This window comes from Danio rerio, chromosome 8, assembly GCF_049306965.1.
Source record: "Danio rerio strain Tuebingen ecotype United States chromosome 8, GRCz12tu, whole genome shotgun sequence".
NCBI lineage: Eukaryota > Metazoa > Chordata > Actinopteri > Cypriniformes > Danionidae > Danio > Danio rerio.
Window position 1 is genome coordinate 36,356,000 of NC_133183.1, and position 27,607 is coordinate 36,383,606.

At 33.3% G+C, this 27,607-nt stretch overlaps 2 long non-coding RNA genes across 5 annotated transcripts in view; one reads left to right on the forward strand and one right to left on the reverse strand.

Moving 5' to 3' along the window:
* LOC103911527 (uncharacterized) overlaps nt 1-24,037 on the reverse strand; it is a 49,523-nt gene extending 25,486 nt beyond the window's left edge. The window contains exons 1-6 of one of the 4 annotated variants that reach the window (XR_012384466.1): nt 23,416-23,945; nt 23,264-23,327; nt 21,527-21,640; nt 15,297-15,463; nt 5,595-5,692; nt 544-1,034 (exon numbers count right to left, since the gene is read on the reverse strand). This is a non-coding gene — a long non-coding RNA (uncharacterized lncRNA). Of the gene's footprint in view, nt 1-543; nt 1,035-5,594; nt 5,693-15,296; nt 15,464-21,522; nt 21,641-23,263; nt 23,328-23,415 lie in introns of those variants that run through there. The other 3 variants (XR_012384467.1, XR_012384468.1, XR_012384465.1) reach the window with 3 other exon arrangements.
* The window catches only part of LOC141375667 (uncharacterized), a 132,429-nt gene continuing 116,123 nt past the window's right edge, over nt 11,302-27,607 (forward strand). Inside the window, exon 1 of the long non-coding RNA XR_012384469.1 lies at nt 11,302-11,356. This is a non-coding gene — a long non-coding RNA (uncharacterized lncRNA). The remainder of the gene's footprint in view (nt 11,357-27,607) is intronic.

Below are 27,607 nucleotides of genomic sequence, written 5' to 3' on the forward strand. Positions count from 1 at the left end.
TTTTGTCAGCTTGTCATCCTCTGAGAAAACGGTTTATGGCCACCTAGCAATCTACATATATTTATCTCCTGGGCTGTAGTAAAATTATCAAGCGTTGACTGGTCTACGGTGATAAAAGGGTTAGGGATCACTGCTTTAGTTGTTAGTGCATGGGTGTCCAAACTTGGTCCTGGAGAGCCAGTGTGCTAGAGAGTTTAGCTTCAACCCTAATCAAACACTCCTGAATCAGCTCATCAAGCTGTTACTAGAAACTTCTGGGCAGGTGTGTTGAAGCAAGTTGGAGCTAAACTCAGCAGGACACTGGCCCTCCAGGACAGAGTTTGGACACCCCTGGCCTAGTAAGAGCTTGATTATCTAGCCCAGGTGTGTCTGATTGGGGTTCAAACGAAACTTTACAGGACACCGGCCCTCCAAGACCGAGTTTGGACATCCCTGTGTGCTTCGGATGTCCCAAGTTTAAATCCCAAATCGTTAAAAATTTCCAGCTCCTCCAACTTCAACTCTGTCTAGCTACTGTCAACAAAGGTAAAATAACAAAAGAATATCATTGTAAAAGTGTTTAGTTTTACTCAATGCACTCTGAAGTGTACATTACAGTGACCAAAGTAGTATCAAACAATATTACTTGTTAATGTTAGGAAAAATGCAGAAAGTATTTATGTGCAAACTTATTTATTTATTTGGTTCAAAGTCTTATTTTTGAGTGTGGATGTGTTAGCTCAGATCATGTCCGAGTGTTCTCTGTCCAGCAGGCTGACTGTACGGTAAGTCAATGTGATATTGGCTGGCAGTGAAGTTTGACTGCGTGTCTCTGGAAGCTGTCAGAAGAGAAAGCTCTGAAAGGTCGGGACAGATCAGAGAAGATGAATGTTGACTGAGGAGGACAGCTGTTTTGGAGAAGGGGGAACACCAGCGTCTCTAAACCATTCATCCCCAACAGCACAGAAGAGCCCGGACCCCGCATTCGTCCTCCAGAGCCACTCGTCCTCCTCATGAAGACGGATTAAAGGAGTAAACATCGCTCCTTATGGAAACTAGAGATATAATTTGACAAATATGTAAAGATATTTTATTATTTTATTCTTAAGATTAATTAAAAGTTAGCAACTTTTTTGTCTCTTTATACTGTATTCGAGTTATATCCAGGTATTCCACATTATTCCATTTGTCTTTTAGAAGTTCTATTCAAATGTTTTAAGATTCATAGAATTTTGTTTACTGTATACTGTATATTTGTTTTCTTTATCTTACATTAATTTACGTAATAAATGTAAACGTAAAAATTACATTTATTATAAGTCGCTTCTCAAGTCATTTATCAAAATACAACAAAACTAGTTTTTTATTATAAGATAAATAACATTTTAATTGTAAAGTAAAAACAAATGGGCAAAGCAGTGGCACAGTAGGTAGTGCTGCCTCACAGTAAGAAGGTCACTGGGTCACTGGTTTGAGCCTCGGCTCAATTGGTGTTTCTGTGTGGAGTTTGCATGTTCTCCCTGCTTTTGCGTGGGTTTCCTCTACAGTCCAAAGACATGCGGTACAGGTGAATTGGGTAGTCTAAATTGTCCGTAGTTTATGAGTGTGTGTGTGTGTGAATGTGTGTTTGGATGTTTCCCAGAGATGGGTTGCGGCTGGAAGTGCATCAGTTGCGTAAAAAAACTTCTCCGTTAAAAAGAAAATGGGGAAATATATAAACAGGGGGGCTAATAATGCTGTCTTCTAATGTATTTTTGTTTATGCATAAACCCAGGCAAGAATTAAGAAAAAAATATTTCGATAAATCATAAATTCAGTATCTCTGTAGTATCCTCAGTAGAGCTGATACAATTAAACGCATGTACAATTCATTTAAAAAAAAAAAACAAAGAGAAAAACCTCATTAACATTTTGAAAATATGTACAGATATTTTAAGAAATTCTAGCTGTTGAAAGAGCTTTGAAGCCTCAAAAAAACAGTAATGAGATGCTTTGTCAGTTACAGATTTGAAAAGCAAAAAGGCGGAAAAAACAAAAGCTTAAACAACCATCTGAAAAGAAGCCTTTTTGACTCTCAAGTGTAATATCTGAACATCTCAGCCTCTTAAACAAAAGCTAATTACAAAATGTCACATGATTGCAATGATAAAAAATGTCAGCGGAAATATTACAACCTCATTTGTTTAATAAAACTTGTTAAGTGGCAAGCAGAAAACAAACAGAAGGGATTATCGGTTCAGTCATTGGAAACATGTCATTTGCTGTTAGCATGAGAAGAACTGAAGCACTGGAGCTCATGCCTTTGTCCTTTCAAGAGGGAAAACTGCTAATGACCTCTGAAGGCAGAGATCGAAAACAGTCATAAAGATGTGGCCATTGATGACTGACCCAATATAGTAATGTAATGCTAATAGCAGCACTGGATGACATGCCATGCTTTCTGCTTATACTGTGGACTATATACCACATTAACTGTATTCGTCTTATGTTTTTGCTTCTCTGTTCAGGCATGGAAGGACATGAGGATGTCTTTTGTGTCTTTATATTGTTTTTTCATGCTACATTGTACAGTTGAGATTAAAGTCAGGAAAGTGTGGGGAGCAGAAACAGGGGAACGATTGACAAAAGAACATCAAGTAGGGAATCGCACTGAAGAAATACGCTGCGGTTTGTCACAACACAAACAACAGAAGAAACGCACTGCAATGTCACAACACAATAAACAACTGAAGAAATGCGCTACATTTATTAAATACTCTGCAAACTATTAAAACAACAGCCCCTTTCACACAGTGATACCGGTAAATATATGGAAAATTTCCGAAACGACTTTACCTGTAAATTCAAAAAAAGTGCTGTTCACACAGGCGAGGACGTTACGGAATTTTTCCGGAAAAGAGCATTCACACATCCATTCCAAAATACCGGTAAATTCTGACATTATTAACCAGAAATGACCTCTAAACGGCTGCACTTGTATTTGTAAATATTTGACTACATCACAAACGCTGTGGATGGATCAGTATTGTGAACAACTTAGATGAAAACATACTGAGAAACACTTTTGCATGTCGAGATGTACATGATATGTGTCACAGGCTGTTTCATGGGCACACGCAAATTTAAGCTTGAAGGTAAACAAACAGCTTATCATAAGCATCTTATCGATAATTATTTACACGGTTGGCATTAAGATGAACATATAAACGTGATCTGACTAACTTCTAGCAGCTAAATGTGTCTGGAAAAATATTCAAAGGCTTTTATTCTCATTAACTGCGCGGACGTGAATGCGCTTGACTGTTCTGATTGGCTAAAGCAGACGTCTCACGTTAGCACGTTCTATACATGCACGCGATCTTTCCGGCAATCTTCATTCTGCTTTCACACAGCGCAGCATTCCGACAAATTACCGGTAATGTTACAACTTCTGTTTTCGGAAAAAAGCCAGAACGAATTTACCGGTGTTTTCAAAAAGGATCATGTTCACACATACACACCTTTCCGGAAAATTGCCGGTAATTTTCCGGAAAGGTGTGTATGTGTGAAAGGGGCTAATGTTTAACATTTATTCATCAGTTTATTTTGGCTAATAATTTACAAAAGACAATGGAATTGTGTAATCAAAGACATCCAATTACTTCATTAAGCAACTGTCATGACATAATAACTTTTCCATATCTCTGCAGGGTCCGTCGTGTTTTTGGATCCCCTTCAAACATTTCCATTGTGTTACATATATATTTGCAAGTGTTGTGAAAAAATGCAGTGCGTTTCTTCAGTCGTTTGTGTTGTGCAAAATGCAGCACATTTCTTTACATTTATATAGCGCTTTTCTGTGCACTTATAGCGCTTTACACAAAGGGGGAATCTCCCCGTCCACCACCAGTGTGCAGCATCCACCTGGATGACTCGATGGCAGCCATATTGCGCTAGACCGCACACCAAGCACCAGATAATTGGTGGAGAGGAGACAGAGTGATGAAGCCATTTATGATATGGGGATGTTTGAGATGCCATAATGGACAGAGACCAGTGGGCAAAATTGGCCAGGAGGCCGGAGTTAAACCCCTGCTCTTTTTTGAAGGAAATCCTGGGATTTTTAACAACCACAGGGAGTCAGGACCTCAGTTTACCATTTCATCCGAAAGACGGCGCTCACTGAGCAGTATAGTGTCCCCGTCGCTATACTTTGGCATTAGCACCCAGACAGACCTCAGGTTGGGCGCCCCCCGCTGGCCTCACTAACTCCACAAATTTGTGTCAGTCTTCAGTTGTTTGTGTTGTGAGAATTTGCAACATTTGTGCCGTCAAACTGATGAAGATTGTTTCTTAATTTGCTGATGTTTTTGTAATACCATGTGTTTTCTTAAATAGCAGCGCTTTAAGCTATCTTGGCCAGCGCAAATTGCGCATATAGCAAATTTCCCAAGTCATCAATGATTGGATTTACAAGAAGGCAATGCTTCCTTGAAAGGGTTTCCATGTTGTTTGTTGCATTTTTCCACAAAACTATGAGTGGCATGTATTGTGTATTCTATAGTCTTTAATAAAACCTGCTCTGGATCGAAGCCTGATCATAACCAACCCACTCTGTGTTTGCTCGAGCTAAAAGCAAACTTCCCTGCGTAAAAACCTAAACCATCATTGTGCAACAGACCTCTGATAAAGAAGGGATTAAGCTGGAAGAAGTGACTTTGTGTTATGGTGCTTGAACCTTATGCAAAATAGCAATGCAGCAAATCAACATGAAATGTAAGCCAAGGTTAGAAGCTAACATTTTAGCTTACCAGCCAGTTTAGCTAGTACATTTTTCAAGTTATAGTATTGCTGCTGTTGATTATTATTATTTCTTATATTTGTTAGATGTCAAAATTGTCCGTATTGGCAAATTTCATTCTAAACCATTAGCCATCAGAATCAATAGGGAAATCCCTACACTATATATATATATATATATATATATATATATATATATATATATATATATATATATATATATATATATATATATATATATATATATATATATATATATTACATACAAACTGACTTCAAATATCCTTACCAACTAATATTTAACCATCAACCCATTTTTATTAGCAATGTTGCTTACAGTCAATATCAATATATTATCTAAATGAGAATTGACACTTGATTTCTAACTGGATTACAAAAGACTTGACTCTATAAATGAATTGCAAAAATTTGTAATTAAAAAAATAATCAATCAACCAATCAATTTAACAGTCATTTATTTGTTTGTTTACTTAATTTTTTAGCTTTGTGACCAACCATTTTGCAGGGTACAGTTTGAATTTGTCATATACATTCCTAGCTGCCATTTTACAAAATAATTATAACATTTGTCATATAAAATCTATCAATCAATCAAATCATCAATTACTTAATCAATCAATCAATCAATCAATCAATCAATCAATCCATCAATCATTTAAATGGTTGTTGTCATTACCATTATCATTACAATAAATTTTAGTTATTTTTTAACTTTAGTTATTTACTTTTTGTTCACCTTGGCATTTCTCGATTTGTAAACTTTCTTTGTTTCCAGGCTAAATAGAACCTTGTTGCCAATAGTATGTTTTACCTACCAGTACACAGGCTTTGAGTGACAGCTGTCATGTCTTCGTCAAACTTAACGTATATGTCAGAAGCCACTGGTATGATGGACTTTATCTTTGGGGCTTCCCTGTGATGACACACACAAAGAGAAAAGGGAAGATCAATACAGGGCAACCCCTCAGGAGCCACTGGGACTGCAAATATGATATGATTTATTAATTACTGCAGAGGAAATGAGAAAGAGGGATGCTTAGTTTTTCATTATTAAATTTCAAATGGATTTAACTGTATTCGCAATTATAAAATGTTCTTTATTTTGATTTGAAGGTTTCCTATAATAGATTTACAAGCCTCCAAGGTTAAAAAAAATCTCATAATATACATTATAGAATGAGCTAATTGTTTAAAGAGTCTTCGCTTGATTCATTTGAAGATTTGTTCGTTACTGTAAACACATTTCCATAAACGCAAGATCTCACATGTTCCCAGCATCATTTCATAGATTTGAGTTATGAGCATTGATGCTTTATTGTAAGCTTTAATATGTGTTTGTTTAAGCAGGCATGCATGTCTTTGTAAAGGCACAATATGTACAATATTTAAATATCCAAAACACACATTATATTACAATAGGCCAAATGTTTTGAAGAATGTTAAAGTCCAGTGAAATAACTTATTTAAATTGTGACACCAACAAACGATTTACCTTGTAGAGCATTAAAATAGACTGCACAGGGCAACATACTGATAAAACCGTAACATGTATTTAGTCTAGTGAAAAAGCACTGCTTCTTCCCCGATTGATCATGACAGGAAGAACCAGAAGCGGTGGACTGTGGCATAATAAAAGCTCTTGTGTTTTTGTGTTGCATCACATTAATCTGTCAGCAATTGTTTCAGTGATCTGATTCTGCTTTGATGGCCTTCATGCTTATAGGTGCCGTGTAAAAGTTTTTGACTCTTCTAAAGCCTAAAGTGCATGTGTCTGTGACTGAAATGTAACCTCAGGTGGACAGTAAAAGCTTCCAAAATGAGATGCAGATTCAGAGTTCCACATGATGTCGTTATTAATTAGCAAATAATATAAGTATTACGAACATAAACATTAGGTGAGCAGGTTACACTGTAATTCCGTGTTCAAGCAACACGCTACATACTGGCATTAAGCAATTTGCACCAGACAAAACATGACAGGAATTTAAATACAGCCATTCAGAAGCACAGAATAGTGCACGTACTGCACTCCAGCAAGATGATAAGGTTTACAATCCTATTAATACATATTACACCTATTAAATGTACATGTAAATCACTGATATGTGTTGGTCTGCACTGAGTCACAGCTCTTAAGTTTAATTTCAAAGCTGTTGCTGCTTTCAGTTGTATGGCAATAAAAGTCATGTAAAATGGCATTCAAACTCACATTGTCAGCATTTAACACTGAATAAAGCACTTGAGGTGTACCCAAGGTCATTATTGTCAGTTTTCTGTTGTTCAGCTACAAAAAGTAGAAGCTGTTTCTAAAATTTAAATGTCAGGCGTTGGTTAGAACAAAAAATCCTTTTAATATAGAAACTATTTCTTCTATCATATGCCATAGTTTTTATTTAGAACACGACTTAAACCAGCCTTAAGGCTCGATAGACAGTCTCACTCCTGTTGGTGTCGTCAATCTGGCAACCTGTGCTTGTGTGTTTTTTGAACCAGGTGTGCAATACCTTGTTCAACCTCTAGGTGTCAAACTTACTGCACATTTAATCTGCTTTATACTATGTAAAAATAGAGTTGAATACTTAAGCTTATGAAGATGGTTTCAGCAGGAGACCTGTAGCAAGTTATGAAGATGATAACTCTAATGATTCCACACTCAGTCACAACATCATCAAGCTCTGTCTTTGTTTGTTGTGAATACATGTCCACTAGTGGCGAAAATTAACTTCTATGCCTTTAACCTGTATATGTAATTGCTGTGAGCATGTGTGTTTTATTCAAGCCCTACATGGCTCCTCATACTCATAAACAACTAAGGGCCCTACCATACACCTGGCGTAATTGGGTGCAAGATGTGTTTGGCGCGATTTGTTGCTATTTTCTGACCAGCATGACCCTAATTTTCACGTTTCGCGCGCTTTGTTTATATAGCAAATTTATTTGCGCCACTCGGACTCATGGGTGTTCCGGTCTAAAAAGGAGGTGTGTTTAGGCGCATTGTGGCACGATGCTATTTTGAGAAACTGAAATAGACAGCAACATTGACTTTCCAAAAGCAGGTGTAACGTCCAGTGCAGAAAGCATTAGATATGTGCCTATGCAGGTCCAAAACGTGTACACATTGCATACACACAGTATGAACAGCAATACACGAATATCTTTAGATAAAAAAAAGTAAAGGATTAAAATGTTACCAAAGATTTTATTTTCTACATAAATATAAAAACCACTGTCTCCATGCCTCCATTCTTCCTGTCTGAGAGGCTTTTTCAGTTTATTCATTACAGTTTGCATTTTTATATTGTTATTAGTATCATTAGCTGTATTATTTATTATATGCATGTTAATATTTGTTTTAATAAAAACAAGTGTAGATTATCAACCCTGTCAGGTTTTGGAGACGTAAGCATCACCATACAGGGCATAAGATAAGAACGTGTGTTTAGATATAAATCAGTTTTTTAACCACATTTTGTTATCATTGTTCATTTATTTATTTGCTGGAAATTAGAACAGAATTTTGAAACAGTTTTGAAAAATCTTTGGCCTTAACAAACGAAATATAAATATGTAGGCTAATGAAGCTCTTCATTGAAGTGCATACAACCATTTTCAAGTAGAGAGTAAAATTATAGAGAAAGTAAGTAGGCCAAATGGAGAATGCTCATTCTTTATCCTTGCGCTGCAGGTGGTCTCTTTAACAGTTTTCTCTCTAGTGCAGGTTTCAGTTTCTCTACTTACAAAGTTGCCATGTAAATAGCAAATGTGCCATGGCGCGATGCAACTGACTCTTACAGGAACTGGCTGATGAAACTCTGATTGGTTTGATGCATATTATGATTTTAAAGATTATAACTCTGTCTTTCGGGTGAAAACTCACAAATCGCAGTAATTTTGCTTTATTTTGACAATAAAGGCTCCTGCACATGATGTTGACAAAAAACAGCAGGAGTGTTTGAAGGCGGATCGCAGTACATGTTGTTGGCAGGCAGCCAATGAAGAGCATTGGCTGACAATATGCAAATATGTAACAGATCTACAAATATGTGATGGAAACAAAAACTACTGATGACTCATTTAAGTGGTTCAGAATTGATTCCATTTATACATGTATATTTTAAACCTATATCTCTTTGAATAGCATACTCAACTAATTCTTGATTCACAGCTGTCCACTAGTGTCCAGCGCTGCATGCTGGGATTGAGGTAACAGTGTCAGTGGCTCTCTCTACACCTGCCGTTGGGTTTGACGGAGCCCTGATTCATGGCCCTCTGCCCACAATCGGCAAGCATCAATTACTCTTATTTACTCTCACCGTGATTAAGATGCTGTCACATAATGTCACTCAAGCATATTTTTATAGATCAAATGAAAACTGGCACCAAGGAAAAGCAGGTCAAGTTCATCAATTAAAAGAGGTGCTGTTTTGTTATTTATATATTTAGTCACTTCTCTCTCTCTCTCTCCCTCTCTCTCTCTCTCTAAATGGAGCTGTACATATAAAGTGCTCTGCGGGTGATTGATTTTAGTGTTAATCTTGCATAAAGCATAACACACTTTTGCATGAGTAATCACAATGGCAAATATTGACACAGCACTATTGCGCAAAACAAATTTGTCTTAAGAGATTGAGACTCATGAATGGACAGTAATGTAGAAACTTGAAAATAATGTTCATACTGTTTCATAAGAACAGTATGCACCTTTTATGACTTTCCTCTGCAGAACACAAAGGTGAATTTTGGAAGAATGACCTGTTCAGCAAATTCAGATAAGGGTCTGGGTCTAAATAATTGTAAAATAATGCACACACACACACACACACACACACACGCACACACACACACACACACACACACACACACACACACACACACAGTAAATACACAGAGTTGTGTGAAATTGTCATTTTTATTCAGCCATTTATTAGGTGATGTTTAATAGAGATGATTTTTTAGTTGTTGTTTTAATGATGTATATAATTTAATAATGTACTTAAAGTGTGACTAGGTTAATTAGATTAACTACTCGAGGTAGGTTAATTAGGCAAGTCATTGGACAACAGTGGTTTGTTTTGTAGCCAATCCAGAAAAAGAAAATCTAATAATAATTATCAGGCTACTAAAATTGACCTTCATTTATTATTGTTTTTATGCTTTTATTACAGCCAAACTAAAACAAGTACTTTCTCCAGGAGAAAAATATATATAACACATACAAACACACTTGTTTTTGTTTTGTTTTTTTGTAAAAAAAATAAAACTATAATATATGTTTTAAGTTTTGCATTTAAATGTGCTTCTAAATAATAAAAACAATAGCATTCAATATTTCACTACTTCAATAATGTACCTAAAGTGTACATTTAAAGCTTAAAGTGCAACCAGGTTAATTAGGTTAACTACTCAAGGTAGGTTTATTAGGCAAGTCATTGGACAACAGTGGTTTGTTTTGTAGCCAATCGAGAAAAAAATCTCTAATAATAAAATCGAGGCTACTAATTTTGACCTTTGGTTTTTTTTTTTTTTTTTTTTTTGTATTATTAAAAATGCTTTTATTCCAGCCAAACTAAAAAAAACTCTTGCTCCAGAAGAAAAAAATATATAACAAACACACACACACACACACACACACACACACACACACACACACACACACACACACACACACAAAACTATATACATGTTTTATGTTTTGCATTTAAATGTGTTTCTATATGATAAAATAACATTCAATATTTCACTATGTTATATTTTTGTTGGGGCTGCATGGTGGCGCAGTGGGTAGCATGTTCGCCTCACAGCAAGAAGGTTGCTGGTTTGAGCCTCGGCTGGGTCAGTTTGCATTTCTGTGTGGAGTTTGCATGTTCTCCCAGTGTTCGTGTGGGTTTCCTCTGGGTGCTCTGGTTTCCCCCACAGTCCAAAGACATGTGGTACAGTTGAATTGGGTAGGCTAAGTTGTCCGTAGTGTATGAGTGTGACTGAGTGTGTGTGGATGTTTCCCAGTGATGGGTTGTAGCTGGAGGAGCATCTGCTGTGTAAAACATATGCTGGATAAGGTGGCAGTTCATTCCTCTGTGGTGACCCCAGATTAATAAAGAGACTAATGCTAAAAGAAAAATGAATATTTTGTTATAAAAAATATTGTTATACCAAACACACATTTTAAATGACTTTAATCTTTTGCAACCAGTTACACACTATTGCTGTTAGGGGTTTGCTAATGGTGGGAAAAGTTCGATTTTAGTGTGTAAGCAATCGTATAAATTTGTAATAAGAAATCTTCTGTAACATTTCAAAGTCTTACCACATTACTGATCAATTTCACATCTGCTTGATAAATAAAAGCTGTTATTTCTTATGCTCTTCTTTAAATCTAAACATATTAAAGTCAGAATTATTAGCCCCCGTTTATTTTTTTACCCAATTTCTGTTTAATGGAGACAAGATTTTTTCAACACATTTCTAAAGATAACAGTTTTAATAACTCATTTGACAGTAAATAATATTTTACTAGTTATTTTTCAGGACACATCTATACAGCTTAAAGTGACATTTAAGGCTTAACTAGGTTAATTAGGTTGAGGCAGGTTAGGGTAACTACATTAGAAAAGAAATATCCATCACTTTACGATTTATTTCCGGCAGCTGGGGTGCCAGAAAAAAAAGAAAAATAATGCATTTAAATTACTCAATTTTACTGTAAAATAACAGATATTAAATTACAGAAATTTTAATTGGAGGAAATTTCTGTATTTTAATATCTGTTATTTTATGTTATATTTCTGTCATTTTACAGCCACTATTTTACTTTTTTTTTTGGCACCCCAGCTGCTGAAAATAAACTGTAATGATGGTTTGTTCTGTAGACTATTGGAAAAATTTGTAGCCTAAAGAGGCTAATAATTAAAAAAAATTATAACTTCTTTTATTTTAGCCGAAATGAAACAAATAAGACTCCAGAGGAACATATATTATCAGACATACTGTACTGTGAAAATTTCCTTGCTCTACAGCATAGATATATTTTAATTTAATAACGTTAATCATACATTTTGTATATAAAAACATACACAGACATTTCATTTTCAATACATGAAACGGTAGGGGGAGGGGGGGTAATTCAGGAAGACATTTCAAGAGGTCAAGGCCTTTTTTGCGGAATGATTGTTATTTTTTATAAACGTCGCTGACAGGGCCAGAAATGAAAGTGTTAAAAATCTATGATCTTCAGAGCATGTGTCCGCCGAAAAAGAATGAGCTTCACCCAGTGCTTTAAAGATAAAAAAAAAATGCAATGGAAGAGAATGAGAGGGGAAAGAGGAGAAGTTGAATATATATTTCAGATGATAAGAGAAAAGATGAAGCAGAGGGAGAAAAGATTCTATTACGGCGGCGACAGTTACAAACCTGCCCTTGTGTGGAGTAGCCTCTGCTGGAAAGATTGATGCAATGAGTTTTGACCTTGGCTTGGAGCTAAAACTGGTGATGTATGTATGAGCATCTCCTTGCTAAATGGACCCAGATTTGTTGCGCTAATATACATGGAAGCCCAGTACCAAACTCAGCACGGCGATAAATCAGCGGCCATTTGAGGTGTCATCTCTGGTTTATATTCCTCTTCTGTTTCTATTGCTCTAATCCATGTCAGTAGCGTCATTCCAAACGAAACTGCATTATATTAGGCTGTCGTCACTGGGATGATATTGGTCGGTACATTAGTATTATGGGAATTTGTGCTTAAAAATAACAAAAACAAGGAAGTATTCGTGTTAGGGTTAGGTGATGTGGGCAAAACAGTTGTCATTATGTTGAATTACGTATTATACAATATCACAATATTTATCTTAAAGAGATAAACTCATGTATGACAATATATTAAATAATTTCTCAACTTTAAATTGTTCTAAAATTATTACATTTTCTTGTTTTTGATGTTGTGGTAATAATAATTGTTATTACTGTTATTAAAATAGTAATACTAATAATAAAGTAATACTAATAACCTTTATTCTATATAATGCTTTAAAAATTAGCATCTCATCTAAAATATAAAAGTATGTAAAACGTTGAAGTAAAAGATATGCACAAGGATATATGCATGCAAAGAAATATTTGAAAACACATATAAAAACATATAAAATAAAAATCTAAACTAAAAAGTAAGTTTTAAGTGATGGATTAAAAAAATCATTTGCATCCCTATAATAAAAGGGCTGAACATAAGAGTTGTTGAAGAATTCTTGATTTTCATCTTTCACATATTCCCTGTACTTAGTACATTTACGTAATTATGCATACATGAAACTAGCATGTTTACTAATTTTTATGTGGCATGTTTTAATCCTATAACAAGTTTAAGTTACTATTTTAATTGATTGATTGATTGATTGATTGATTGATTGATTGATTGATTGATTGATTGATTGATTGATTGATTGATTCATTCATTCATTCATTCATTCATTCATTCATTCATTCATTCATTCATTCATTCATTCATTCTTTCATTCATCGACTGATTTTTCTTTGAGTATACAGAGAGGTGAGAGTGTGTCATATATGTGGTTCGTCGCACTCATAATTATGTTTTCCAAAAACAAGGAGTGTTGAAAAGAAAGTGCCTGGTGCTCACGGAGAGGAGATAGTGTATCAGTGGCTTTTCATCCAGTAACCTGGTGATTTGTAACCCTAAATCCAATCCATTCATATAGTAAGTATGTGCTATTAATTAGCATTACTAAGTAGATATATTAATAGTTACACTGTAACAACTTAAAATAAAGTTTAACTTAAAGGGAATCTATGATGAAAATCAACTTTTGTAAGTTGTTTGGACAGAACTGTGTGTAGGTAAAGTGTGTCCACAGTCATATAAATAAACAGATTTTTTTTTTAAGCTAAAACTTTACAGACACATTCTGGAGACACAAAATACTTTCTTGAAAAAGTGGTAAAATAGGAGCCCTTCAACAGTTTCATTTTTGGTTGAACTATTGCTTTAATTTAGCTACCCATTTAAATTTTTTATTATGTTTTTCACACATCTTTTTTTTCAAATAATATTTATTTTCTTTGTTTTATGATTTAATAGAAAGGTATAGTCAAAATAATATCTAATAAAATCAATTAATACAAAATAATAATTAGTTGCATGTTAAACAAAAAAACTGTATAACTGATGTTTCATGTTTGCATGATGATGACAGACTGAAAGCTCTGTTATTCTCGTAGTATTGTTATTAACTAGAATTATTAACAGCTTACTACTTTGAAATTTCTGCCTTTTGGGGGGGTGGGGGGTTACCTACAAACTGAATGGCAAACAAACATATATATACATATATATATATATATATATATATATATATATATATATATATATATATTTTTTTTTTTTTTTTTCTGTTTAATATTTGCACTTTATATTCATCAATTCGTCAATTGTTTTTGCTAAGATGTTTATATTTTAATCCATTTTTTTAAAAAGAAAAAAAATTACAAGCAATACTATTTTCTGATCATACTTTGAAGTTTTTCTTCTTTTGGTCAAATGAACCTTTATGAAAAAAAATATATATAGTAATATAAAATAAAATATAACAAAAAATAAAACTATAACATAAAACTGGATCTATTGTGGTGAGTCTATAGTTGTTATGGTTTAAAATTATAATAATATAAGCCATTTACTCAATAGTTTTACAATGATGTGTTATATTATACCACAGTTTACTGTTGTAAAACTAAAGTTCATTATTTTTTACAATTATTAATTCAGTATAGTTATATTTGCTGTATGCTATATCATCTCCTAACTAAGTGTTTATTATAATATATACAATATAAAACACTTCAGAAACACAATGGTATTTAATATGTATATAAGTAATTACTGCAGTAATTTTTCTATGTGGGATGTTTCATAGGATTTTGCATCGCAAGAGCAGCACTGTACCAGGTGAGCTAATGTACCAAGCAAGTTTATAATGTTGAAAAAAAGCTGTAGATATGGAGATAAAGGTACACACATCTGAAAATAAGGTTGTCACTGGGGTGGTATCCTTTAAATAAGTACTTTTTTTTGTAATTAAAGGATAAATAATACCAGAACATCCATATTGGTACCTTAAAATAACAGTAATACCTTAAGGGTCCATATTGTACTTTAGAGGCAAGTAAAAGGTACACAAATTTTCCTTTTTTGAAATAAACGTAATTTAAATTAAATGTATAGGCACATGTTTGTTGTTTGTTTTTTTAAGAAAATCACTTTTCTATTTCATTCTATAGTATCAAACACCTCTGAAACCTTATTTAGAGCTGACTTGACCCAAAATGAGGGAAAACGTTTAAATGCTTTTGAGTGTTATTACACCACAATAATACAGCGTCCCAGACACAAGTCCCAGAGGTAAACAAGGTTAGTCCTACACACTGATATATGCTTGCTATTCTAATTCCCTCAATTGAGTTGCAGGAGACTTATGGAGGTGGATATGGAAGAAAGCATCTCTTACCCTTCTCGTCCTGTTCTGGGCTTCAAACACTTCTCCTCACAACCTTTCTTTTCTCAGTTCCTCCTCCGCTAGAGTTCTGTTTGATGACCTTTCAGTCTGTTTACATGTTTCTGTGGAGAAGGTAACCTTTTGCTCCCGGTGTTTTTCTGTAATGGAATGGTAGACCGCTGAAAAGATGAAAACGGGATAAAGAATTGCCATGCTCGAATTAGAATTTCAAAGCATGCCAAAAACAGTGTGAAATATATGTATTCCTATCTAAAACTGATGAAGCCAGTTTGTGAAATGAGCTACTGCCAAGATATTGATCAGCTGTTGTTGCAAATCAAAAGATGTGTTGAGTAAAATGTCTGATTTTAAAGGCACAGTTCACCCAAAACTTTTAATTCTTTTTAATTTTTAAGACCTTTTCTCCAACGTTTTGAATGCGGACTGCAATACCTAGTTCAACCACTAAATGTCATTCACCTTAAAAAAACACTACAAAGACAATTTGTATTAAAAGTTATGCAAAGTGTTATGTTTAAATACGGCAATGAGAAATATCTGAATGTCAGGTTCACAATTTTGAGAATCTCTTTTCAATCACTCCATAATTTTAAAAACATTACACATGAGCCGAAACTAAAATTGTAATTTTAGTAATTTTTTAAACATGATCAGTCAAATTATCTATGATGCCTCTGTAAAAACTGTGACTTCATCAACTGTAAAAGGCTGATGAAATATGTATTGTAAGTTAAGCACAAGTTGAAAAGGTTTTTATAAAAGAAAGTGTGTATTAAAGAAGTTTTTTGGATGTTTTATTTTATTACACTGAAGAAAGCACAACAATCTCAAAATAGATAGGTCCCTTAATAACTTAATACAATTTTTAAAAGCAAGTATTGATGGTAGAACATTTTAATGCAGTGATAATTTAACATGTGTTATTCTGTAAGTTATTTCACTAAAAAGACACTATTTTCTAAAATTTATTTATACATTTTCTTGATAATTAGGATTGTTCTGTCGATGATGAGCTGAGTTCAGAGAGTCTCGTTACACTCGTTCAGAGCAGTGCTCTTGATATTTGCAGTGATCTCTACCTGCTCTGGCATTTGTAATTGAATGACACTTCACACTCATTTTAAACTGTAGCTAATCATGAGTGATCCTAATAAAGGCCATAACGGCCTCTGATGTGTCTCCTCTTTCTCTTTCTCTCCCTTACACTATTTTTATGCATTAAATAAAATAAAATAAAATAAAATTAAATTAAATTAAATAAAATATTAAATGAAATGAAATGAAATGAAATTAAATTTAATTTAATTTAATTTAATTTAATTTAATTTAATTTAATTTAATAATTCTGTGTTCAGTAGTATGTATTCTAAGGAATCTTCATTAATGCTTATTATACTAATGCTTATAATACTTCATCTGCTTATAAAAATGTTAATTAGACAGACCGACAGACATGTTTTCATTTTGTAGAGAAATTGCTTGACATAATTTATTGACTAAAAATTACCAAAACTGGAGGATTAAAGAAAAATAAATCTGAAATATTCTAAAAATATATTCAGTGGTTATTTGAAAAGTGGTAAAAAGTGCAATCTAATGTAAAAAGGAGACAAAAAACTACTGAATTGAAATATTTGACTTAATTGACTTAATTTGATTTAATTTCTTTATTTCTCCCTTTATAAGGTATATATTTAGCATTAAATTATGCTACAAAACATAAAATACTATTTGTTTCTTTAATTTAAATACATTCTGTCAGTGCACAACATACAGAAAAAAATAAATAAACCAACCAACATTGTTTTTCTCTCATGTTCACCAATACATTTTTGTCTTTTTAAGTATCGTATGATAAAGAGAAAGTTTAAAACAGCTTATTTAATACACTATTGTTATATCAAAAATGAAGTTAGACTTTGTGTTGTTTCATTATGGAAGGAATCCAGCTGCTCCCTTTCATTTCATTTCATTTCAATCCCTCCTACATTACCATCAATATAGAGCCCTTCAGAAATGTAAAGATCACCCTAAAAATCACCCTATATTAGAAAATCTTATCACTCAAAGACATATTTAACTCCGTCTATGTTTTAATCAAATATTTGCTTCATATATATTTCTTCTCTGACATCCGTGGCCCAGAATGTAACGGTCAAAGTGTCGCCTAAAACAAATCAATCATTTTGCTATTGAAGCCGCTAATGATGCATTTGGCCATTGTGAGCATCCCGTTATCTCTGACATAGAGGTCAGAGAGGGGCGTCCCATCATGAAAAACCCTCCGCCGCACCTGCCACATGTTCTACGAAAATGAGCATATCACCAAAATCACAATCTCTTTCTGTTTTACTTGTATGTGAACAGAAAGTCAAACTTGCTGTAAATGTTATTTATATTATACCTGGCTAAAATACATTTTAAATATGTTAGAATTAGGGCGACGCAGTGGTGCAGTAGGTATTGCTGTCTCCTCGCAGCGAGAAGGTCGCTGGTTCGAACCTCGGCTCAGTTGGCGTTTCGGTGTGGAGTATGCATGTTCTCCCTGCGTTCGCGTGGGTTTCCTCCGGGTGCTCCGGTTTCCCCCACAGTCCAAAGACATGTGGTTCAGGTGAACTGGGTAGAATAATTGTACGTAGTGTATGAGTGTGTGTGTGAATGTGTGTGTGGATGTTTTCCAGAGATGGGTTGCGGCTGGAAGGGCATCCGCTGCGTAAAAACGTGCTGGATAAGTTGGCGGTTGATTCCGCTGTGGCGACCCCGGATTAATAAAGGGACTAAGCCAACAAGAAAATGAATGAATGAATGAATGTTATAAAACTCACATCTCAATTAATATAAGTTTTGCAGCCAAAAAGATTTAATTTCAACTTTATTAAACGTAAATCATTTTTTAAAATGCATTTCAAGGTCACAAAGAAAAATTTCCAACCTCGAAAAACAATACAAACAAAACCTCAATTGTTTTAAAGAACTGCATGTTAAAATATAATAATAGAAATGTATGTTAAAATATGTACAACTGGACAAATTATGTGCAGCTAAATAAATGAACAGATTTTTGTCTTTTAAAATTGTAGCAAATTTCCCAATGTGTCCAGAGGATTTTTATTGTTATTATTATTATTATTATTATAATTATTATTATTATTATTATTATTATTATTATTATTATTTTCCCTGTTTTAGACATTTTAGACATCAACTAAAGATTTTCTTCAAGTGTTACATCTTGATGTAGATTTGCTTAGAAAATAAATAGGCAAGTACATTTTTAAATGATTTTAAATCTATAAAATAAATTATATTTTGTTTTATCACTTTAATATTTTAATATTTAAAAAAATAGCAAATATTTTATTTAGCAAATATATTTTTGGCAATTGTTTATTTTATGTATAGTTTAAAATATATTTCAAAATGTTCATTTATTTTATAAATACAGGATTTTTCATTATTTTAGGAACTCTTTCAGTCAGCTTATACAGTGTCTTACTCCCTCTGTATTACCAATTCTGCCTCCAGATCTCTTATCAGTGCGATGTATGTTTGTACGGATGGATCCTCACACACTATGAATGAATTACTGGACGTGTGCTATTGGGAGGCAATAGATACAGAAATTGGAGCCCTGTAATATGTTTGCTTTCTTAGCCTTATCATTTCAGACAAAAATGCTGCTTATCTGGCAACCGCTCACAATTGACTGAATGTAAAGCTGTTTCCTCACACCATCGCCTCCTGTCAACAGCTTATTATTGCCTGATCTTTGTCTTGAGGGAGTAAATGAAATGTGTATATTATTTAATTGTACATACTGTAGGCTAATCTACAACCCCAAATCAAGAAAAAGTTAGGACAGTATGGAAAACACGAATAAAAAAAGAAAGAAGTTATTTCTAAATTGTATCTTGTTCTATTTCATTGCAGATAATATAACAGCACCTCATTAAATGGTTTCTTTTTTTTTTAATAAACACTTATTCCAGTTTTGGATCTTGCAACACATTTTTTAAAAAGTTGCAACAGTAAAGCATTTACCACTTGAGTGTAATGTTGTGTAACATTATTTTTAAAAGATCACTTAAAAGATGTTTAGGGACTGAAGATACCAAGTGATGAAGTGCTTCAGGTTTAATTTTGTCCCATTCTTCTCGCAAACAAGTCTTAAGATTGGTCAACAGTACAATTACAGTCTTTGTTGTTGCATTTTTGTGCTTCAAAATGCACCACACATTCTCTATTGGAGAAAGGTCAGGACAGCAGGCAGGCCAGTCAAGTACCTGTATCCTCTTCCTCCACAGCCAGGAGTGTGTAATGAATGCAGAATGTGGCTTTGCATTATCTTGTTGAAATATGCATAGGTGTCCCTAGAATAAAAGGCAGCATAGTGTGCTTCAAAATTTCTATTTACTTTTCATCATTAATGGTGCCATCATAGAAGTCAAGTTACCTTTGCCAAGGGTACTGACACAACCCAAAACCATGACAGACCCTGGCTTTTAAACTTGTTACTGGAAACAGTCTGAAACATCATTTTCTTCTTTGGTCAAGAGCACACAGCGTCCATTTCTTCCAAAAATACTAATAAATCTGACCACAGTACACATGAAATAATCTATCCCAGATGCATGAGACCAGAGAAGTCGAGGGCGTTTCTGAACACTGTTAACATAGGGCTTTCTTTCAGCCCTGTGCAGTTTTAACTAGGATTTGTGGATGTAACTACATATTGTGGTACTTGACAAAAGTAGTCCTGAGCCCATGTGGTGACATAGCTTATAGATGAATGATGGTTCGTGATGCAGTGCTGCTTGAGGGATCGGAGATTGCGGTTGTTCAGCTTAAGCTTCTTTACACACTGAAATTCCTTCAGATTCTCCTAAAGGACTAGACCTTTGTTGGATGCTACTTTTGTACGAAATCATAATTACAAATCACCTGTTAACATCACCTGTTTCAAATCTTTATCTAGCCAACTTACCTGATTACCTAAATTGATCCTGTCACAACTTTTTTTGGGATGCGTTGCAAGTCTGAATAACAGGAAAGAATTTATATTTACAAATGAAATTAAGATGACCAGAGAAAACATGAAATATTTGTGTGCATATTGTGTGCAATGAAATAAGTCAAAAAAAAATTTATTTGATGATTTATTAGTTTTTATTTGTGTTTTCCCTACTGCCCCAACATTTTCTGATTTGCGGTTGTATATAAACACACACCAAAAGTTAGAAAGAGGTTAGCGATCCTTTTGTATTGTGAATTGTAATACAAATCATATTAATGTAATGCATACACACATAACTATATTAAGTGAAGTAAATTTTGTTGTTGTTACTGACTGTGTTTTATTATTATCATTATTATTATTATTATTATTATTATTATTATTATTATTATTATTATTATTATTATTATTATTATTATTGTTGTTGTTGTTGTTGTTTTATATATATATAGAAGTCCTTGATATAAATGATGAATCTGCGCACTTCATTATTTTCGAAGAACTTTATCACATATAACATTTTACAAAGTTTAATTTCAACACAATATCAGCATGGATCATGTTACATTAACCATCATAATAATATTTTGGGGATTTTAATGTTTACTGTAAAATACTTCTATTTAAATATAGTTTACGGTATTACTATTTGATTTGTTTTGTTTTTTGTTTTGTTTGTTTTGTTGTTTTGTAGATAGAAAAACAAATAAATCGATTAAAAATGTATTTATCAGTGCATGCAAATTCTCACAACATGCAAATGAAGAAAAGACCCCACATAAAGTGACAAACTCGGCTGTTTCCAGCTTAGAGCCAGCGGTTCATTAAACGGTAGTTTAAGTACCAATTATTGGCTGTTTGTTAGGCCTACTTATAAGTACATATTCCTCATGATCCCATTCTACAACCCTAATCTTACAAAATGCCTAAACCACCTTAAAACTATTAATAAGCAGCAAATTAAGAGTCCACTGTGCTAAAAGTCATAGCTAATAGTTTATTAATAGTGAGAATTGTACCTTAAAATAAAGTGTGATAAAAAAAAAAACATTTAATTCATTGTCAAGAGAAATACCTGAAATATTAAAAGCATGCAATCTCATTTGTATTTTGTTCTTTTTTTCTATTGAGCATTGACTGTTTTCTGTCCTGCTGTAGAGAAGCCATTAGCTGTAGTGAATAAGTGCAACACAAGAGCAGCACCTACTGAGCCGCTGAAGCCAGAGCTGCAGGATGGGGATCTGATGTGACATCACGAGCAGAAGGAGAGACGTCCTGCTGGCCCCTGACAAGCTTCTCAACATCCAAACTAAAACACAGACTGAGAGACAGAGAGAGAGCAAGAGAGAGAGAGAGAGAGAGAGAGAGAAAACAGCACAGGTGCTTCACACAAAAACTGCCTTCAACTGGAGACAATAAGGACTGAATAAACACAGTGTTATGTCACAGTGTCTGATACTGCAGGCAAAAACACAGTTTGTTCATGTATTCTGTCAAACCTGAGATGTAAGCTTTTCATTTTAATGTAAAGAAAACAATCAAGCTGTTCCACATTTGTAACAGTTACTTTTATCAGTTTTGTTGATTTTAATTCTAATATTTTTAAAAGCTATTTCGCAAGATTTTTACATTGAGCCATAAACGCCCACCTCAGGTATACTTTCATACACCAATCCTAATATTTTCATGCATATCTATATAGTGAAGACTTTTTTGTTTTAACAAATCATGTTAATGTCTCTGATTATGTACGACAACATTTACTTTGGTAAAAATAAAATGTGTTGTTTGCATAATTTTCTGAATTATGGAGTGATAAAAAGTCTAAATTATTAGCCCTGAAATGAAATTTGAAATGTTGATTCTTTTTTAAATTCTTTCTCAAGAGCTGTTTTCTCAGAGACGGAGATGGATGATGTTGAGTTAATAAAGGATTTATAACATACAAATGAACTATTAGTATATGATAACATTGATTTCAATAGTATATCAATTGTTTACTAACTCATTCTGAACACTCTTAAATACAAATGGTTTGTAAATAATGCAATAGTCAATCAGTCACAAAATATGAAAGCACAATTGTTATACACATTATAAATATGCTTATAAGGCAAGAATACAGCATTTGTAGCACCAGTTATAAACTGCTTTCTAATGTCTTATTTGCTATATGAATTCACTATATGCTAATGCTTTATAAACTATTCACAGTAAGTAATTATAAAGTGTTACCAACTTTTAACAAAATCATCTTAATAACTAATTTCTAATGACTAATTTTTGTTTGCCAAGATGATAGTAATTGACTCGTTATTTAGTAAGATACACCTTTTCAGCTTAATGTGTAATTTAAAGGTTGAACTAAGGTAACTAGTCAAATTATGTTAATAAATTGTAAGTTAAAAATCATTTGACAACAATGATTTGTTCTGTTGCCAATCAAAAAAATAATAATCTTAAGTAGGCTAAATATTCACATTTTATTTAAAATTAATAAAATAATTAAAATTTAATTAAAAATATAATAATAATAATAATAATAATAATAATAATAATAATAATAATAATAATAATAATAATAATAATAATAATAAAATAGCTTTTATTCCAGCCAAACTAAAATTAACTACTTTCTAAAGAAGAAAAACAAATTATAAGATCTCTCTCCTTTAAACATCACTTGGGAAATTTTTCACTGGAAGGCTAATAATTTTGCTTTCAATGATGTCAAATAATTAAGCTATTTTAAAACAATGAAGCGATATTTGTGCTGGATATATGCAAATAAGCATGTTTAATCATTAGCATATTTAATCATAATGTTTGCAAAACTGTTGCAAACTATTTATCTGGGCTGAATTTAAACACACTAATTGATTTTAGTAATGTTCGACTTAATTTATTTCAATTCAGCCCAGATAAATTGTTTACAACCACTTACCTAAAAACATTTAGTAAATTCAAGGAATCATCTTTGAATCATTGTTTTTTTCAGTGTAGAAAACCTGTAATACAAAACAATATATGTAATTCAGTCAACTGGTGAGGTAATGGCAATAAATGCTATTATATTTTGTTCCCTACTCCATTCACCTGCCGTGTCTTGCCTTAATCAGCTGGAATGAAATAAGTGCACTTTACTCCAGCGCTGCGTCTGACGGCTCTCATTACAGGAGGATCACCCTGCAAAATCCCTCAAGTGAAATGATGAGAGCAAAGCAGATGAAAAACAGCTTTTACAATTCATTTGTCACACAGCGGGAGCATTTAAAGTTGCAGGATCTAAACACACACACTTTATCTTGTTCATTTACTGCAATGAACAAACAAAAATCACTGTTTTACATGGTTAAGTTGAATCAAATAACTATATGTTTTATTGTAACTTACATTAGATTAAACTGGTGTAAAACTTTAGCCTGTTTTTTCATCAGTTAACAAAGCATAAAAACATGGGTAACACTTTACAGTAAGGTTCATTAGTTAATGCATTTACTAACATGAACTAATCATGAACAACACATGTGCATGCAGCATTTATTAATTATAATTGAACATTTACTAATGCATTATTAATATCCAAGTCCATGCTGTTAACATTAGTTAATGCACCATGAGTTAACATGAACTAACAATGAACTACTGTATTTTCATTAACTAACGTGAACAAACACAGTAGTAAATTTATTGTTCATGTTAGTAAATGCATTAATTAACATTAACTAATGAACCTTATTGTAAAGTATGACCAAAACATGTTGGCTTGACTTATTGTTTGTGTATTTCCTTATTGTGTACTGTAAAATTTTGATTGTTAGTTACAGAATAATGCTATTGAAATTTGCTAATGAATTGATTTAATTTAACAAAATCAAAAGATATTTTGATTAATATTTGTTCTATTTTAATTAACATATTTATAGTTGCATTAAATAATCAAATTGATGGTAAATAATGTTACAAAAGATTTATAATTTATTCAAATATTTAAAACAGTCACAACAGGTTTTGTATTGTTGGCAGACATAAAAAACTGAACGATGCTTGCAGCAATTACTAACCTTAAATTTAACTTTTACATTTATACATTAGTAAAATCAAAAGCTATATTTGTTAAAAATAATTCATTCACTATGACCACACAACCAGTAAAAGCAATGAACACTTTAAGAACTACTCTTTACAAAAATAATAAATGCTGCTTAGAACTCAAATAGTCCACGTTACCTAATATGTTGACTTTTTTATTTTCTAAACTATGAATTCAGCAAAAACTAACGCCTGTTTCACACCGCAAGCGTCAGCGGCGCGTGAGCAGAGCGTGAGCAGCGCGTGTGTTTTCGGCGTCCATGTTAACAGATTAGAGCTTTCATACCGCACGCAGCAGCAGCGCGTCAGAGCGAGGCGTGAGCGTCGCCGAAGCAGCAGTGCAGCGATAGTTTCGGCGCTGGGTCTATTTTTGACGCGCTGCTCACGCTCAATTAAAGTGACAGTGCATTGAGAATGACCAAAACACATTGAATGACAGTAAAAACTAACAATTTTACCCAATAAATACGTTAATAATGTCAAATGGTTTATATATAGTCATTCAAATGAACTTAAAACGATTAAAAACGGCAACAAACATTTATTTAGGCCCGAACTACAAAACCAAATGTAAAATTATTTTACTATCAGTTTTGCTTAAGTTGCACACTAGTGTTGTAGGAGAGGGGAAATGGAATATTTACGGGATTTGTAGTCCATAGCAAAGTGTATTGTGGGTAGTGTAGTGCGACACGCATGCTGGATTATGTGAGCTCGCTGTGTTCTGTGCAGCTAGCAGAGCAAGAAAGTTTTAATCGGCTTTGTTTTATGTTCACTCGAATTATTCCTACCGGGAGCTGTTTGCACTGTGAATCTGACAACACGAAAATAAGTAAAAGAATGGCATGCATTGGTAACTTTTGTCCGTCTCATCATCTGCACGAGCATGAATTAACGAGCTGTTATTCTGCCGCTGGACATCACTAAAGCGGAGAAATTAACACTAGTTTGATCAAGTATAAATATCATTATAACTATATTGTATAAATATGATGATAACTAGGTCTACAGCAACCTGATAATCAAAAAACAAATGACATGATATCACAGGCAATTGTCTTCTGACTGTAGACAATTCTCATATAAGTTAGCTTTAGAAGCATACAGTACTATTTGATCTATAAAATTTGTAAAATAAACATTTGCAGGTTAATGAAACAGCAGGGGCCTTGGTACAGATGAAAAGTTTAAAAAGTGTATTTGTATATAGAGGGGTAACTAGATAGAATAGACAGAGATAGGTTGATCTCAGCAGCAGCTGCCGAAGAGCTGCGCGCTGCAGACGCAGCTGGTGTGAAAGGCAAACGCCTGCGTGCTGCTACTGCTCGACATACGCGCTGCTCACGCTCTGCTCACGCGCCGCTGACGCTTGCGGTGTGAAACAGGCGTAACTCTAAACAATTTTATGATCAACAAGTCATGACAACATCTATTTTTATGTTAACTTTAACTTACTAAACCAAGTTATTCATGTTTTTTATTATTCTTTTAAAATATGCAAAGCGTTTTAAGTCAGTTTAATGTAATTCAAGTTAAAATCACTCAAAAGGCTAGTTTGATTTAACTTAACGATTTAATGTAAACTTTTTTTCATAGAGTGAGTTACAAACAGGACTTTAAACTTACACAAAAATTCTGGATTATCAGTTTTCAATCAATCAATCAATCAATCAATCAATCAATCAATCAATCAATCAATCAATCAGAGTTTTCATTGTTGCTAATAAAGAATATTTCTGGAGCACTGATAAACACATCAGAATAATTTATGTAATTAAAATTATGTAATCAAAAATATATTCTGGAATAAATAATTATGTATATAAAAATATTAAAACTTTAGAATTTAGAACTTTAGAAAATTAGAATTTTTACTGGTTAATCTAATCAAAAGATAAATATTTAAAGAATATGACCCAACAATAAAAACATAATATCTACAAATTAAGTTTTCTGTATTTTGTTATTCTTTTTGTTGTTGTTGTTGTTGTTGTTGTTGTTGTTGTTGTTGTTGTTGTTGTTGTTGTTGTTGTTGTTGTTGTTGTTTATTTATGCTTTTGAATTGCATTGTGGGATCCTTCCTCCAACGTTTAATGTTGAAAAGTTTTAAAAGGTGACTTTTACTGACATTTTTTAATTTGAAGTTATATATTGCCTTGGTTTGTGTTATAGAACAAAAACCTGGTGATAGACTGCGAGTACTTTTTACTGTGTTCTTACTTAATTATCTCTCTCTCTCTCTCTCTCTCTCTCTCTCTATATATATATATATATATATATATATATATATATATATATATATATATATATATATATATATATATATATATATATATAAATATATATTTTTATTTATTTTTTATACAGAATATTGTTTCGGACAACTAAAATGTCAGTACAGGTTGACAGAGCAGAGATACAGAACTCATAATGCAATTAATAACCGTAAAAAAATAATAATACAAAATCTGTCAAAATCGTCACAGCGCAATGAACTGCCAACTTATCCAGCACGTTTTTACCCAGCGGATGCCCTTCCAGCCGCAACCCATCTCTGGGAAACATCCACACACTAATTCACACTCATACACTACGGACAATTTAGCTGACCCAATTCACCTGTACCGCATGTCTTTGGACTGTGGGGGAAACCGGAGCACCCGGAGGAAACCCACATGAACGCAGGGAGGCAGGGAGAACATGCAAACTCCACGCAGAAATGCCAACTGACCCAGCCAGGGCCTGAACCAGCGACCTTCTTGCTGTGAGGCAACAGCACTACCTACTGCACCACTGCGTCGTTCAGGACCTTTTAATTAACGTATATTTTTTTTACTGTATTTATATAAAACTGCTAAGCTTAAACTCTCACTAATTTTAAAATATATAATCGGTCAGGCCAAACAGAAAGTCTTTCTTCTTTTTTGTCTACTTTTAGCATTTCACCACTGAAAAAAACAAACATCTTCTACAGGAAAACCAAAGGAATAAATGAAGTACATCTAAAGCACATTTCCCTGAAATCCCTCATTCACTGCTTTAGCTATCACCAAATACAATATGAAGCTAACGTCCTATATTCTGTCAACCTCTCCCTCTTCTTCCTCTCTCTCTCCTTTCTTTCATAATGCTATGCATTGCTCCCCTGCACCCCAGATATCCTCCAAGATCTCATTCCTTTGTTGCAGTGGGGCTG